Source organism: Hyla sarda, chromosome 4, assembly GCF_029499605.1.
Source record: "Hyla sarda isolate aHylSar1 chromosome 4, aHylSar1.hap1, whole genome shotgun sequence".
Taxonomy (NCBI): domain Eukaryota; kingdom Metazoa; phylum Chordata; class Amphibia; order Anura; family Hylidae; genus Hyla; species Hyla sarda.
Window position 1 is genome coordinate 284719312 of NC_079192.1, and position 15028 is coordinate 284734339.

Consider the following 15028-nt stretch of genomic DNA (forward strand, 5'->3'; position numbering starts at 1 on the left):
CATTGAGGGGGCGTGGCAGTGATATCATGAACGGGGTGTGACTGTGACATCACGAGCCCCCGCCCCGCATTGCCAGTCATCCAGCAAGGAGCAAAGTTAGCTTCGTGCACCAGATGTCTGGGGTGCCTCAGCAGAGATCGCGGGGATCCCCAGTGGCGGGACCTCCGCGATCAGACATCTTATCCCCTATCCTTTACATAGGTACATAGTTAGTACGGTCAAAAAAAAGACATATGTCCATCAAGTTCAACCAGGGAATTGAAGGGTAGGGGTGTGATAGGGAATAAGATGTCTAGGGGCTGGGAACCCTTTTAATATAAATTACTGAAATGTAATCCTCATCCATACCCTAACACTGATCTCCACTGCTGTACTACAAGTCTCACAAAGCTGACGGGAGGTATTCTCCTTTAATTAGCATGCTGTATAGAAAACAGAGGTTTTACAATACCAATTGTCCAAAACATAAAAGTGACAGGTGAAGTGGAGATCACTGATAATCTCATGATAAAGGCACTGGTCAAGAAGTGGGATGTATGGGCTGGGTTCACACTGTGTTTCACAGATATACATCTGCATCTAATCACAAGGTGATGCAGACATATACAGTGGTGTCCACTCTGTCAGAAAGAAAATAGCTGTCAGCACTACTTCGTAGGACATCAACTGTTCACACCATGCAGCAAAGGCTATGGTTTTTGGTTCAGTATCTGGTGGAGCACGTGAAGAAACTCAAGTATAGCTCTGTAATTCTTGAACATAAAAGCAAGAAAAAAATTGCAGAACTCGCCCCGCTTGGATAAAATGTTATTAAAGGGGCAAAAATGTGTATCCCCTATCCAAAGGATAGGGGATAAGATGTCTGATCGCGGGGGGCCCGCTGCTGAGACCCCCCGCGATCTCCCTGCAGCACCCACATTCTATGCGGGTGCTGAATCTCCAGTTTCGGAAACCTCCGGGTTTCCGAGACTGGGGACGTGACATCACGCCACGCCCCCTCCATTCATGTCTATGGGAGGGGGCATGTCTGATATCAACGCCGGCCCCCAGCTACAGGAATCATCTGGGGGATGGCCGGTATGACGGGCTCGAGTCGGGAGCCGCGTCATACACCGATTGCAGTTTCAGGACGAGCCGGCTCGTCCTTAGTCGGCAACCGGTTAAGATTCCCCTCAGTCCTCTGCTCGTTACCTGCATTAATGGCATCTGTTTGAACTTGTTATCAGTATAAAAGACACCTGTCCACAACCTCAAACACTCACTCTCCAAACTCCACTATGGCCAAGACCAAAGACATCAAAGTACATCAGAAACAAAATTGTAGACCTGCACCAGGCTGGGAAGACTGAATCTGAAATAGGCAAGCAGCTTGGTGAGAAGAAATCAACTGTGGGAGCAATTATTAGAAAATGGAAGACATACAAGACCACTGATAATCTCCCTCGATCTGGGCTCCACACAAGATCTGAAGAGAGCTGGGACCAAAGTAACAAAGGCAACCATCAGTAACACACTATGCCGCCAGGGACTCAAATCATGCAGTGCGAGACGTGTCCCCCTGCTTAAGCCAGTACATGTCTGGGCCCATCTGAAGTTTGCTAAAGAGCATTTGGATGATCCAGAAGAGGATTGGGATAATGTCATATGGTTAGATGAAATCAAAGTAGAACGTTTTGGTAAAAACTCGTCGTGTTTGGAGGTGAAAGAATGCAGAGTTGCATCAGAAGAACACCATACCTACTGTGAAGCACGGGGGTGGAAATATCATGATTTGGGGCTATTTTTCTGCAAAGGGACCAGGGCGACTGATGTGTAAAGGAAAGAATGAATGGGGCCATATATCATGAGATTTTGAGTGAAAACCTCCTTCCATCAGCATGGCCATTGAAGATGAAACGTGGCTTGGTTTTTCTGCATGACAATGATCCCAAACACATCGCCCAGGCAACAAAGGAATGGCTTCTTAAGCATTTCAAGGTCCTGGAATGGCCTAGCCAGTCTCCAGATCTAAACCCCATTGAGAACCTTTGGAGGGAGTTGAAAGTCTGTGTTGCCCAGAGACAGCCTCAAAACATCACTGGTCTAGAGGAGATCTGCATGGAGGAATGAGCCAAAATACCAGCAACAGTGTGTGAAAACCTTGTGATGACTTACAGAAAATGTTTGACCTCTGTCATTGCCAACAAAGGGTATATAGCAAAGTATTAAGATGAACTTTTGTTATTGACCAAATACTTATTTTCCACCATAATTTCTTTAAAAATTAGACAATTTGATTTCATGGATTTTTTTTTCTCATTATGTCTCCCATAGTTGAGGTATACCTATGATGAAAATTACAGGCCTCTCATCTTTTTAAGTGGGAGAACTTGCACAATTGGTGGCTGACCAAATACTTTTTTCCCTCACGGTGTGCTGTACTTAACTATCTTTGGAGCTCCCATACAAATTAATGGAGTGTGTGCTGTCTACAGTGAGCCGGATACCTGTTCTGGAGATCATGCAGATTCAGCAGTCAGACCCCCACGATCACATACTTATTTTCTATCCTATGGATAGGGGATAAGATCATTTTCACTGGACAACCCCTTTAAACTGATATGTGGAAAGACTCACTTTACAATTTACAAGACCTAAAGAATCTGCTTCTGTCTAGTGTCACATACCACAGTTTACCTTCAGAGGTCTTGTAGATTCCAACCCTTGAAGGGCCAAAGCTGCTCTGGTGTCACTAGGGGGACTACTCAATACTAGAAAGGTGGTTTTACTGGTGTGGCTGATCAGTGCATGTCACAATATTATCATCCTCTATGCTGACTTTTAAGCAGAAAGTTGATCTGAGGTTATAGGTCATTTATAGAAAAGAGTTTAGACAATCATAAACGTCACATAAACAAAATTAATAGAATGTTGGATATTCTCTTCTTTTGTCTTGCTGTTAAGTGTTTTTGACTGCAACTATTTAAAGCATATCAACAGCTTATGGTATAAAAAGTCAGATTGGTGAGGGGCCACCTGTGAGACCCCCAAGAGGTTAGAAGCCCCTAAATAAAGAAAAAGACAAAACAAAAATCTTGTCTCTCCACTGTAGTCTATGGGAATAGAGCAGTGTTTCCCAGCCAGAGTGACTCCAGCTGTTGCTAAACTACAGCTCGCAGCATGCCCAGATAGCCAGGCATGAGGGGAGTTTTACAACAACTGGAGGCATATTGTTTGGGAAACACTGGAATAGAGAAACAAAGCAAGTGTGCTCAACCTCAGTAGGATACAATGGAGAGAGCTGCGGCCATGCAATTCTCTTCTTTGACCCCTACCTGCTCGATACGAAGGGTACTGACTCTTGAAATATTATGCATGCTTTCCTTATCACACAGATCATACATGTGTCACCCTGATATCAGTTCTTAAACATTATTGATAATTGCCCACAATACATTCCTTAACAATGCCCATAATCCGTGGACTAGCCTTGAAGAGAAGGGTTAAAACCTGCTCATCCGTCCTACAGGATCTGTACTGAAATAACTAACAAAATAACATAAAGGAAATGCTAATTGGATTGGGGCATAGTTGGCTCGCACAACAAGCTAAATGGAAAGTTATGTTTCTCATTAGCAACGCATTTCAGACTCTTCAAGCACAGCGGTATTAGCAACACTTTGCTTGCTTGCTCTCCTATTAGAGTATCATCTAGAAAGTTATCTGTGTGGGTGGTGACACAAGCTGCCTTAAGGCATACATTGTTTCAAGGAGTCTTTCAGACTAGAGATATTTGATTAATTCAATTGTCGTACACAGTCTTTTTGGCTTTATTTGTGGAAAATTGAAATAAGAAACAATGCTTAAATATTCAAATGGTGAGCAATTTAGGAAACAGACTTCTTTAGCCGTGAAGTGCACAAACTTCCATCTGGACTTCATTAATGTGAGGCATGGAGAACGGTGACACAGTTCATATACCAATAAGCTGAAAATAAGGAACAAAATAAAGCAGTCGTAACTAAGCTAAACTGTGGGCTCCCTATTGGTGTATTAAAATATTAGAATGCTCCTTAAACAACTATTTCCTAACAACATTTGTTTGCAGGATATGGTACCATGTTGCAGTCACATGGGTTGGCCAATGGGCACATGATTTTGAAAGTAATAAGGCAATTTTTATGGCAAATTTGAGCAGCCATTCTCTGTAGACAGTTATCGTTTTGTTCGCATGTGGTAGGCTGTACATGTGCATTTGACAAGCAAGCCCCTTAAAATTATAGTGGGTGACTATGAGGTATTAAAATCCTAGTAGACACAGGCTATTTAGTGACTTTGCAAGGATTGCCTGGAAGAATGTCAGTGTAAATCTGTCCCTGGTGGTCTGCCAAGGTAACTGCACATTTTCCACAGCTGTGCTCATGTACGGAATATACTAGCTAAAAATTTCTACCTTTGACATTAAGCCAACAAAGTCACTGTCAATGTCCATCTTGCTTGAATAGCAGAAAAGTGTGTTGGGTTGTACTGTATATCTTTGTGTGCCACCAATTTGTGTTACCTCTTTAGTTGCTATTTTTTTTTTTTTTTAAATAACATGCCTCCAGACAGAAAAGCAAGAGGCAAAACAGGTGAATCTTTGGCTCTTTACTATGGCACAATGAGCCACTGGTCATGTAAAGCTTTTCAGAGATCACACTATCAAAGATAAGCTGGGAACTGGGCGGAAGTTCGGTTATAGGGAGACACCTGTCAATCAATCCCAGAGGAACAGAGAACTGGCCTCCTTGACACTCTGCCCTGTTCTCCGTTCTTCTCTAAACTATGACTTTTCTAAAACACTTCAGTGCTTCAGAATAAATGACAGGATTTAAGTACCTTTTATGCTATCCATGGTCCAGACAACATAAGACACCAGACAAGTTTACTTTAAAATCTGTCAGCTGTAATTCATGTTCTGCACTGCTAAATCTAGGTAGCTGTTAGGGCAAGGAGACACATGGTACCTTCCATACATCTGTCTGTTCTCCCATTACATGGAAAAATGCTTTTATTCTCTGATACAAAGTGTCAAAGCCCCTGAAGGGTTAGAACGTCTCCTTGCTCCCCCTCACTTCCCTGTTCCTACTTGATTAACAGTAAGCTGGCAGCCAAGTCCTGTTCCCAAATCTCATTGCTGTTCTGTGCATATGAAGTGTGCGCAGGTGGGAAATTTGAAAACAGGGCTAGGCTTCCAGCTGACTGCCAATCAGGCAGTAGCAGGGATGGGAAGCATGGAGGTATTTTAGCCCTCAGTATGTCAGGAAGGCCACTGACTTGCAGCAGAGAATAAACGCATTTTCAACATTATGGAAGCACAGATACAGAAAAGGTTTAATGCGTCTTCTTGTCCTAACTGTGATCTTCAGCTGGATTTATTTTGTAATAGGCAACAATCTTGTGTGCTGTAAGGGTCCTTTCATACTGGAGCAGACCCATGTCTGATATCAGCACCAATCTAGCAGATAGGTACTTGTTTAAAGAGGTACTCCACTGGAAAACATTTTTTGTTTTAAATAAACTGGTGCCAGAAAGATAAAAAGATTTGTAAATTACTTCTGTTAAAAAATCTAAACATCTTCCAATACTTATCAGCTGCTGTATGATCCACAGAAAGTTCTTTTTTTTTTTTTGGACTTCCTTCTTTGTCTGACCACAGTGCTCTCTGCTGACACTTTTGTCCATGTCAGGAACTGTCTAGAGCAGGATAGGTTTGCAATGAGGATTTGCTCCTACTCTGGACAGTTCCTAAAATGGACAGAGGTGTCAGCAGAGAGCACTGTGGTCAGACAAAGGAAATTCAATGTTTAACATTCTGGAGCCAGTTTATTTAAAAAAAATGTTTTCCAGTGGAGTACCCCTTTAAGGAGCCTTTGAATGAAGTCTGGTTTGTTCCGTTGTGCCTGTCACTTACATCACTGTCCTCCAAACACCCCCTGATTAAACAGGAAGATGTACAGCAATCCAATGATTATATTTAGGACCACACAATTCTAGCGATCAGCTGATGAACAAGCCGATAATCCCTCCATGTAAAAGGCCTTTAAAATTACTCTTGGGTTCTACTAAATCTATTACTCAGTCATTGTATAGTTTTCTTTTGCTGGCTGCGAGGCAGCGGATACCCCGTTGATAAAGAACACACATCCTCTCTCTATCACTGAGTGGTTCATGGAGATAACTCGCATTGTACAGAGGAACTTTTAGCAGATTCCCACAAACATTCAGTATAGCATGAACTTCCCTGTAAGTCATGGATCGATTTCACCATTTGACTCCTACAGGATGTTGTCTTCTTCCTAACCGGTGGCTCCCCTGCTCTGCAATTTTCTTCCTGGGCTTTATTGTACAACAAAGAATGACAGGCTAAGGCTGCATTCACATCATGATTTAGGGGTACGGCAGCCAGATCCAATGGAAGAATTAAAAAACAGGCTGCTGCCATATTTCCACTGGACATGCGCCGCACCCCATTAATTTCAATAAGCCGGACTGAGTCAAATAGTGATCCCGCTCGGCTGATGTTTGGATCGTATCAGTTTTTGTTGCCAGACTGAAAACCGTGTCAGATCGTGGTGTGAATGCACCCCAAGAGCCTTGAACTTAATAAAACACATTTAGACTGAATTATAAAGGAATAGTATGAGAATTACACATTTAGCAACAAATACAGTATTGAAATTTAAGTTTTGTCAGATACGTCTGGCTGTGAAGTGTGTGTGTGTATAAAGCTGTACAGACATGCAGGACATATTATATATATATTATATACTGTATACACACATACATATATAACTATCTCTACAAATAAGTACAGCATGCCCTTCCGCCCACTCAGCGATTAGTCATGATCATTCTTACAGCTGATTAAACAAGTTCTGTTTAGCTGCTTAATCAAACTATTCTGACCTAAAGCAATTTACTCCATCGTAACTATAACAAAATCATGTCCAACATATATACACTGCATCCGGAAAGCTTTCAGACCCTTTCACTTTTTTCACATTTTGCTATGTTGCAGCCTTGTGCTAATATATATATATATATATATATATATATATATATATATATATATATATATATATATATATTTTATCCTTTACCCCCCGCCCTTCATTCTATACTCAATAAAAGAAAAAGAATTTAAAAAATACATTTTTTCAAACATTTTGGCAAAATGACAAAAATAGAACAGTGTTTGCCAAACCATGCGCCTGCAGCTGTTGCAAAACTACAAGAGCCGGGAGCTTTAGTTTTGCAATAGTAGGAGGCACACTGTTTGCAAAATGTTTTTGAGTCAATGTTGCACTACAATATGCAAAAATAGTTCTATTAAATGGGCACGGACATTAAAACAAATTTTTGCTATTGCACTCCTTATGGTAAATAAAACCTTTCTAGTGTATTTGTTTAAAAAATGAAGCTCTATGTTTTGTGTTATAAAAAGGTTGCCACTGGGTGTCTCCCTACTTGTCCAGAGCACATGTCCCCCTATGGGTATGTTCACACTGAGGAATTCAAGAAGAATTTACTCCAGTAATTCCGCTTGCCTTTTCTGCTCCAATTTATTCATCACGTCATTTTCAAATGAACTTTCTGATGTCCTGTTTCAAATGCTAGCGGAATTGCGACACTGGATTCTGTCCCGCCTGAAGATAGAACATGTTCATTTTTCAGGCGGAATCCTCAAGTAAAAGCCCATTGAAGTCAATGCGTTTTTTTTTACCTGACAAAATCCATTTTGTGCGGAATTCGTGTGGAATCCAGAAAAGTAGTATTGAATAGCCTCCTTCATTCCTGCACGAATTCCGCACGATGGCTCAAATGACAAAAGTCAATAATTTCCTGATCAAAATTATTCCTCATGAATTTCTCAGTGTGAATGCACCCTCTCTCTTGAACAGACTTTGGACTCCTGCTGACCTGGCAGAAGTCCAAAATCCGGAAATGCAGTTTGGAGTGCTGAGAAGGGGGGGGGGGGGTAGTGCAGCCTTAACCAATCATAGCTCATCTCACATTGAACTGCTCTGGGCTGTGTGTAGCAGAGTGAGGGAGGAAGTTCTCCCCTGTATGGCTTTAGATTATGTCACACCTGCTGGGTAACACCCCTTCCCAGTCTGTGAAATAAAGGCAGGGGGTGGTTTATCATGAAGGGGCAGTAAACTGGGAGGATTATAAAATGTAACAAGATCATGACAAGTTACTCTTTAACAATTCCATATAAATGAATAATAAGAAAGGAAAAAAAAAACAGTAAGGGGCCCAGAGATTTACATGGCCGTCTTACAAGGATTCATAATACAGTCATGTCTATGAACCCTTAGACCACGTATTCCAAGAATATGAATGACAAATATATTACACATATAAATTATTTTTTTGGTTCTTTTTTTATTTAAAAATAATTATTATTTTAAATTATGATGTTACTTTGAGTTGTCATTTGACAAATACCTTATTTTTATCCAGATCCATAAATATTGACATGGTTTCCAGTAAAAACAATTGGGACACTGATTCATTTTCCAGGATTTTATGTGTCTGAACAGATTTCCAAGGTCTCCCGTTGCCCTAAAACTATAGGGGGCAGCACAGAAATTTATAACGATGGACTCTAGCCTGAAGTGTAGACTGTCTTCTGGTAAGAGATACATTTGAGATCATTATTGGAAGTATTCTTTAATCCCATAAAACACTGACAATGCTGGTGCCGAGGAATTGTGGATAGCAACCAAACAGTTTACCCCGCCGTCAAGCTCAGTTTCTGAGCCTGCGCCATTTGCAGTGGGAGACAATTGTAACATTTATAATGTTATTTTTACTGCACAGTCAATGGCAGCTAAGACCACTCTTATTCTGTGAACAACAACATTGGCAGCTAATAACATCACCAGTGAAGATATTACAAAGTGTCACATTGAGGAGTGACGGATAAATGGCTCAACCAAATGCTGAATCCATCCATTATTTAGGATAAGGAAGCAGGCTTCAGGCTTACAAAACATTACCTTTCACCAGATATAGGCCAGTGTCCGGCGACCCAGCAGAATTACCTTCTAGAATGGGCACCCACAGATCAAAAAATATTGTATGTAATATTGTTTTTTTCATTCAGCGCACCACAGTAGAAGGAAACTATGCAGGGTTGTGCCAAGTTGCGACACCATGCCCATTTCAGTCAATAGGGACAAAAAAATTTGGATGAAAAAGAGCAACGGATCAAACTTGTTGCATTCAGTGTTCTCATCTAGGATGGCTTAATATCCCCTGGAATCTGTGAACCTGGCCTTAAAGAGGTTACACGTCTGATTGCAGAGGGTCAGACCACTAGGATTCCCTCCTTCCCCCCAAATCTCCTGAAAGGGTACCGGCTCTCTGAGAGGAGCACAGACAGCACAAGCTCCATTCATTCTCTATAGGAGAGCTAAAGAGACCAGAGTGCTGTACTCTCCGGCACTCAGATACTAATTAATGGTACATGTGCCATCTGCAGCATGTGCTCCTCTTAAAGAGCTGGGCCCGGTTCAGGAGATCATGGGAGGTCCAAGTGGCCAGATCCCCCGCAATGCGACACTAAGTTGTTTTCCACCTGACAAACTTTTAAAAGGTCCATAAATGCTCATAACCTTAAACGAGGGAGGGACCCTTTGGTTGATATTAGTGAAAGTAAGATGTGAATTTCTGTCAATAGACCTTGCTAGAGGAAGGGTCCCAAAGGAAGCTGATTCCAGTTTCAGGGGCGCATTTAGATGACCATAATAGGTCTCATGTTTTGTAACAAGAATGTGGTCAAATCTTGTTCTGCACTAGAAGACTAAGAAATGAAGAGAACACTTTTTTCCAAATTACAGGTCAATGGTCAGAATGTGTCACTGCGTTATGGAACCAAGCATTTTTTAACCCTGTAATTGCTGGTTTGCTATATATAGGAAAGTCATCAAAACCATATGACTTATACTTTATACATGTAAACTAGAATAAGTTCACATTTTTTACAGTTAGCTGTATACACCGGCAGAAAGGTATACCAAAGTATACTTCTGTGTACCATAGTTAGTCTAATTAAATGAATGGGCACGATTTAAAGGGGTAATCCAGGCAAAAACTTATTTATATATATTAACTGGCTCCAGAAAGATAAACAGATTTGTAAATTAAGCCACTAGAAGAGGAGAGAGCACACCGTGCAGCTAAACATGCAGATATACAATACCGCTGGTGTGCACTGGCAGCCTCCGGACCCGATAAGTAACAACGCAGCACCTGCGGGGCGCACACACTAGATAAAGTATCAACCAATACAATGAAAGAGAGGTAGCGTGCACTCACCGCGGGTAAACAGCTGCAGGCCCAAGGTCCGGGATCACCACGGCATAGACAGAGACAGTAAGGGGCGCTCAGAGGCGCCTCTGAGCGCCCCTTACCGTCTCTGTCTATGCCGTGGTGATCCCGGACCTTGGGCCTGCAGCTGTTTACCCGCGGTGAGTGCACGCTACCTCTCTTTCATTGTATAGATTTGTAAATTACTTCAATTAAAAAATCTTAATCCTTTCAGTACTTATGAGCTTCTGACGTTAAGGTTGTTCTTTTCTGTCTAAGTCCTCTCTGATGACACCTGTCTCAGGAAACGCCCAGTTTAGAAGCAAATCCCCATAGCAAACCTCTTCTAAACTGGGCGTTTCCCGAGACAGGTGTCATCAGAGAGGACTTAGACAGAAAAGAACAACCTTAACGTCAGAAGCTCATAAGTACTGAAAGGATTACGATTTTTTTAATAGAAGTAATTTACAAATCCGTTTAACTTTCTGGAGCCAGTTGATATATATAAAAAAAAGTTTTTGCCTGAAATACCCCTTTAAGTACCACTCTGCCCATATAATGACATATACAGACAGCAAATGTATGGCCTTATAACAAGAGTGAATTTACCCAATTTTGGGTGATCATAAAACAAATATTCAAGTCAGCATTCTGCCTTAATACATAGAATGTAGGACAACAACAAATGTGAACATACCCTTAGAGTCACATAAAAAGATTTACTTTTAAAGCTTTTTTTTTTTCAAATCTATAAATGATTCTTAATATGGAAAGAAAAATAAAATAGAAACAAAAATAGTCTGCTTTTGAATGCTAAAAGCCTGTTTAAATGCCTTGACTTTTTAATCATCCTGTGACGTTAATACATTTTGTAACAGGAAACTTGTCTGGATGAATAAAATGAGAATATGCGATGGAAACAAACAACAGAAGGTCACAGGATGCTTTCACATAGAAAAAATAAAAACAATTATTGTAAAGCAAGTTAAATTTCTATCATTTCCAGAAAATATGTCAGATAACAATGTCTAATAAAGAGCATTCTGCAAATGAAACCCAACAGACCCCATTGACTTTAATGGGTTTCCCGCTCATGTGCAGCATTTTACTGGAACATAAACCATGCAAGAAAATACTGCATAAAGCCTTTCTTTGGTCTGGTTATTCGAACGCATTCTGCGACATAGCCTCCGAAGCAGATGTCACAGTAAGAAGTATACAGCTGAGTGTCAGCAGCATAGAGATGGTACTGTGCTGTGTACAGAGAATTGAGGATCCAGGACTGATCCCTGATGAACCCCAACAGTAAGAGGAAGAGGAGAAGCAGTAAAGCTGGAAATGAAGAAGCCAACAGAGAGAGCAGAGTCCTTAAAGGGGTACTCCGCTGCTTAGCGTTCGGAACAAACCGTTCTGAACGCTGGAGCCGGGAGCTCGTGACACCATAGCCTCGCCCTCCTCAATGCAAGTCTATGGACGTCACGCCCCCTTTCATAGACTTGCAATGAGGGGGCTGGGCTATGGCGTTGCGAGCTCCCGACTCCAGCGTTGGGAACGGTTTGTTCCAAACGCTAAGCAGCGGAGTACCCCTTTAAGACCAATGGAGCAAAGCATACTTAGGAGGAGTTGTTGATCTAAAGCAGCAGTTCCCAATATGGGCTAAAATACCCCTAGGGCTATGCAGCAGTTCTTGTGGGGGTACGTGTAAAAAATAAAAAAATTGTTATGGCGACTGCTGGTTCACATCTAGCAGATACACAGCAGGTCCCAGTCACTGAGGAGAGATCTCCACACACTACACAACAGAAGTGACTGCCTATCTTGGACCTACTCTGCTCTATATCTGCTGCATGTGAACAGTACATGTGGGGGGGGGGGGGGCGTAGCTCATCAGAAGAGAAGAGACTGTGGCTAAAGGACCTGTCACTGCCAGGAGAGAACAGAGCCGGGGAGGGAGTCGGGTGAGAGATCATCCTGTATTGCACCCCCAGGGTTGCAGTCACAACTCTGTTTGTGTGGAGTCACTGGGGGCCATTTACTAATGTGATCCTGACAGTTTCTTCTCAGGTTTTGTGCCCAAATTGTGTTAAACAATTTCTGCGCCAGAATTTGCGACCAAAATAAAAATCTAGAAAACCCAACCAAATCCCCTTTTCTCTCAAAAAAATTGGGGAAAGGGGCGTGGTCAATAAAAAGGGGCGTGTCCCCAACAGTTTCGAAAAATCACAAAAAATTTACTAATGTTCCCCCATAAAATGAGGTGGATTTGTGCTGAAAACCAGTCAGCTCAAAGCAATTGTAAAAAAAAAAATAAAATTTGGGAAAAGTCACTGTGTACATACATTACCATGGAAAAATACCTGTTGGGGGAGAAAAGAAAAAAATATACTCCACTCTCAGGAAATTGATAAAAACAAGCAATCTCCAGGTAGCAGAGCGGGATCAATGGAAGCGCTGAGACCAGATAAGAAGTTAAAAGGATTTATTTCCCATAATGCAACGCGTTTCACGGTCACCCGCTTCCTCAGGTTGCCTGAGGAAGCGGGTGACCGTGAAACGCGTTGCATTATGGGAAATAAATCCTTTTAACTTCTTATCTGGTCTCAGCGCTTCCATTGATCCCGCTCTGCTACCTGGAGATTGCTTGTTTTTATCGTGATTCTATTTCAGCGGGACGAAGCTGCAGAGACCCTTTGATGATACGCCCTGTTCCATTGTTGTACTTGGTTGGAGTACAACTTCATGTGGTAAGCGCAATTCACACTTAGCGTTACCAACTCACCTTTGGTGTTACACTACGGAGCGCATCCGTTTGTGCTTTTTTTTATCTCAGGAAATTGAGGCTTAGTAATGTAATGTATGTAGACAGTGACCCCACCAGCAGAATAGTGAGTGCATCTCTAAAGTATAATACAGGATATAACTCAAGATCAGTACAGGATAAGTAATTATGTACACAGTGACTCCACCAGCAGAATAGTTAGTGCGGCTCTGGAGAATACCAGATTTTACTCCTGTTCCTGCATTACATCCTATATTAAATATAGGATGTAACTCAGGATCAGAAGCAACATCTGGCATTCTCCAGTGCTTTACTTACTATTATCTTGGCTCCTGTAGAGTGAATCACATTTTGGTCACCCAGTTTCCCAGGGCTCATGTGTGGCAAATATAGGCTGTAACTCAGGATCAGGAGCAACATCTGGTATACCCCAGAGCTGACTATTCTGGTGCTGGAGTCATTGTGTACATACATAACATTACTTATCCTGTACTGATCCTGAGTTATATCCTGTATTATACTCCAGAGCTGTACTCACTATTCTGCTGGTGATGTCACTGTGTACATACATTACATTACTTATCCTGTACTGATCCTGAGTTATATCCTGTATTATACTCCAGAGCTGTACTCACTATTCTGCTGGTGATGTCACTGTGTACATACATTACATTACTTATCCTGTACTGATCCTGAGTTATAGCCTGTATTATACTCCAGAGCTGTACTCACTATTCTGCTGGTGATGTCACTGTGTACATACATTACATTACTTATCCTGTACTGATCCTGAGTTATATCCTATATTATACTCCAGAGTTGTACTCACTATTCTGCTGGTGATGTCACTGTGTACATACATTACATCACTTATCCTGTACAGATCCCGAGTTATGTCTTGTATTATACCCAAGAGCTGACTATTCTGCTGGTGATGTCACTGTGTAAATACATAACATTAGAGAAACTGGAAAATATATACAGCTCCCCCTCGTAGTGTTCGGTCTCTGCTGTTCATCCAGTCTGGGTGCATGGGAAACGTGGCCGCTCCACGAGGCAAACAATACAGGAAGAGATCACTTGAAAAAATCCATAGTGAAAAACTCCAGCACTTCCAGAGTGGATAAAAAAGTATAGAATTTATTCAATCTCCGAGAAGGAAAAAAAACATGCATAGAAGGCAGGAAAATACGATAAAAACCGACGCGTTTCGTTAGCCTTTGTCAAGGTATGAACTCTTTAGCCTTAAGACACGAATAAATAGCAAATCTTACAAAGATCTGCCCCCTTCATTAGGTAGACACCTGTGGAGCTACAAGTGAAACAATTTAACCCCAAAGTTACCAGTAAGAAAAAAACAGTCAGTCATTCTATTCAGCTTGTTATATAGTATACATTTCTTAAAATCGACACATGACATTGTATGTAAAAATCAATTTGTGCCGCAAATGTATAACATTTATCCAACACCAAAAAATGTATATATGTGAATATACACTTATTTTTACTAGATAGTATTCATGTAATTTGTAAGGGGAAAATCACGTACAATCCGCTTCTTATGAATAAAAGCATAGTGAGAAGCGGTGAAAGATCGTATTATGCTTATATAAAAAAAAATAAAAAAATAATAAAATTAAAAAAAACGCACAGTGTGAACATGTCTCAATGTGAAATTACTTGATAATGAAAATGATACAAGTCTGCACCAAATGAGTGCATGGTGAGAAGCGGTGAACAATCGTATTATACTTGTATGAAAAAAACCGCACAGTGTGATCATGTCCCACCTGATATACTTATCAGATACGCCCAATCCATTTACTTATTATGTAAGTACGCTCATGATTATGTGAGCATGTGAACAGGTCTCTAAAAATTCAGAAACTGAAGTACCAGTCCATACTAATA

General features: G+C 41.2%; 1 protein-coding gene across 4 annotated transcripts in view; it reads right to left on the reverse strand.

The window, feature by feature from the left end:
• Positions 1 to 15028, reverse strand: part of TMTC2 (transmembrane O-mannosyltransferase targeting cadherins 2) — a 310935-nt gene that overhangs the window by 133020 nt on the left and 162887 nt on the right. The gene's annotated exons all lie outside the window — the stretch shown is intronic.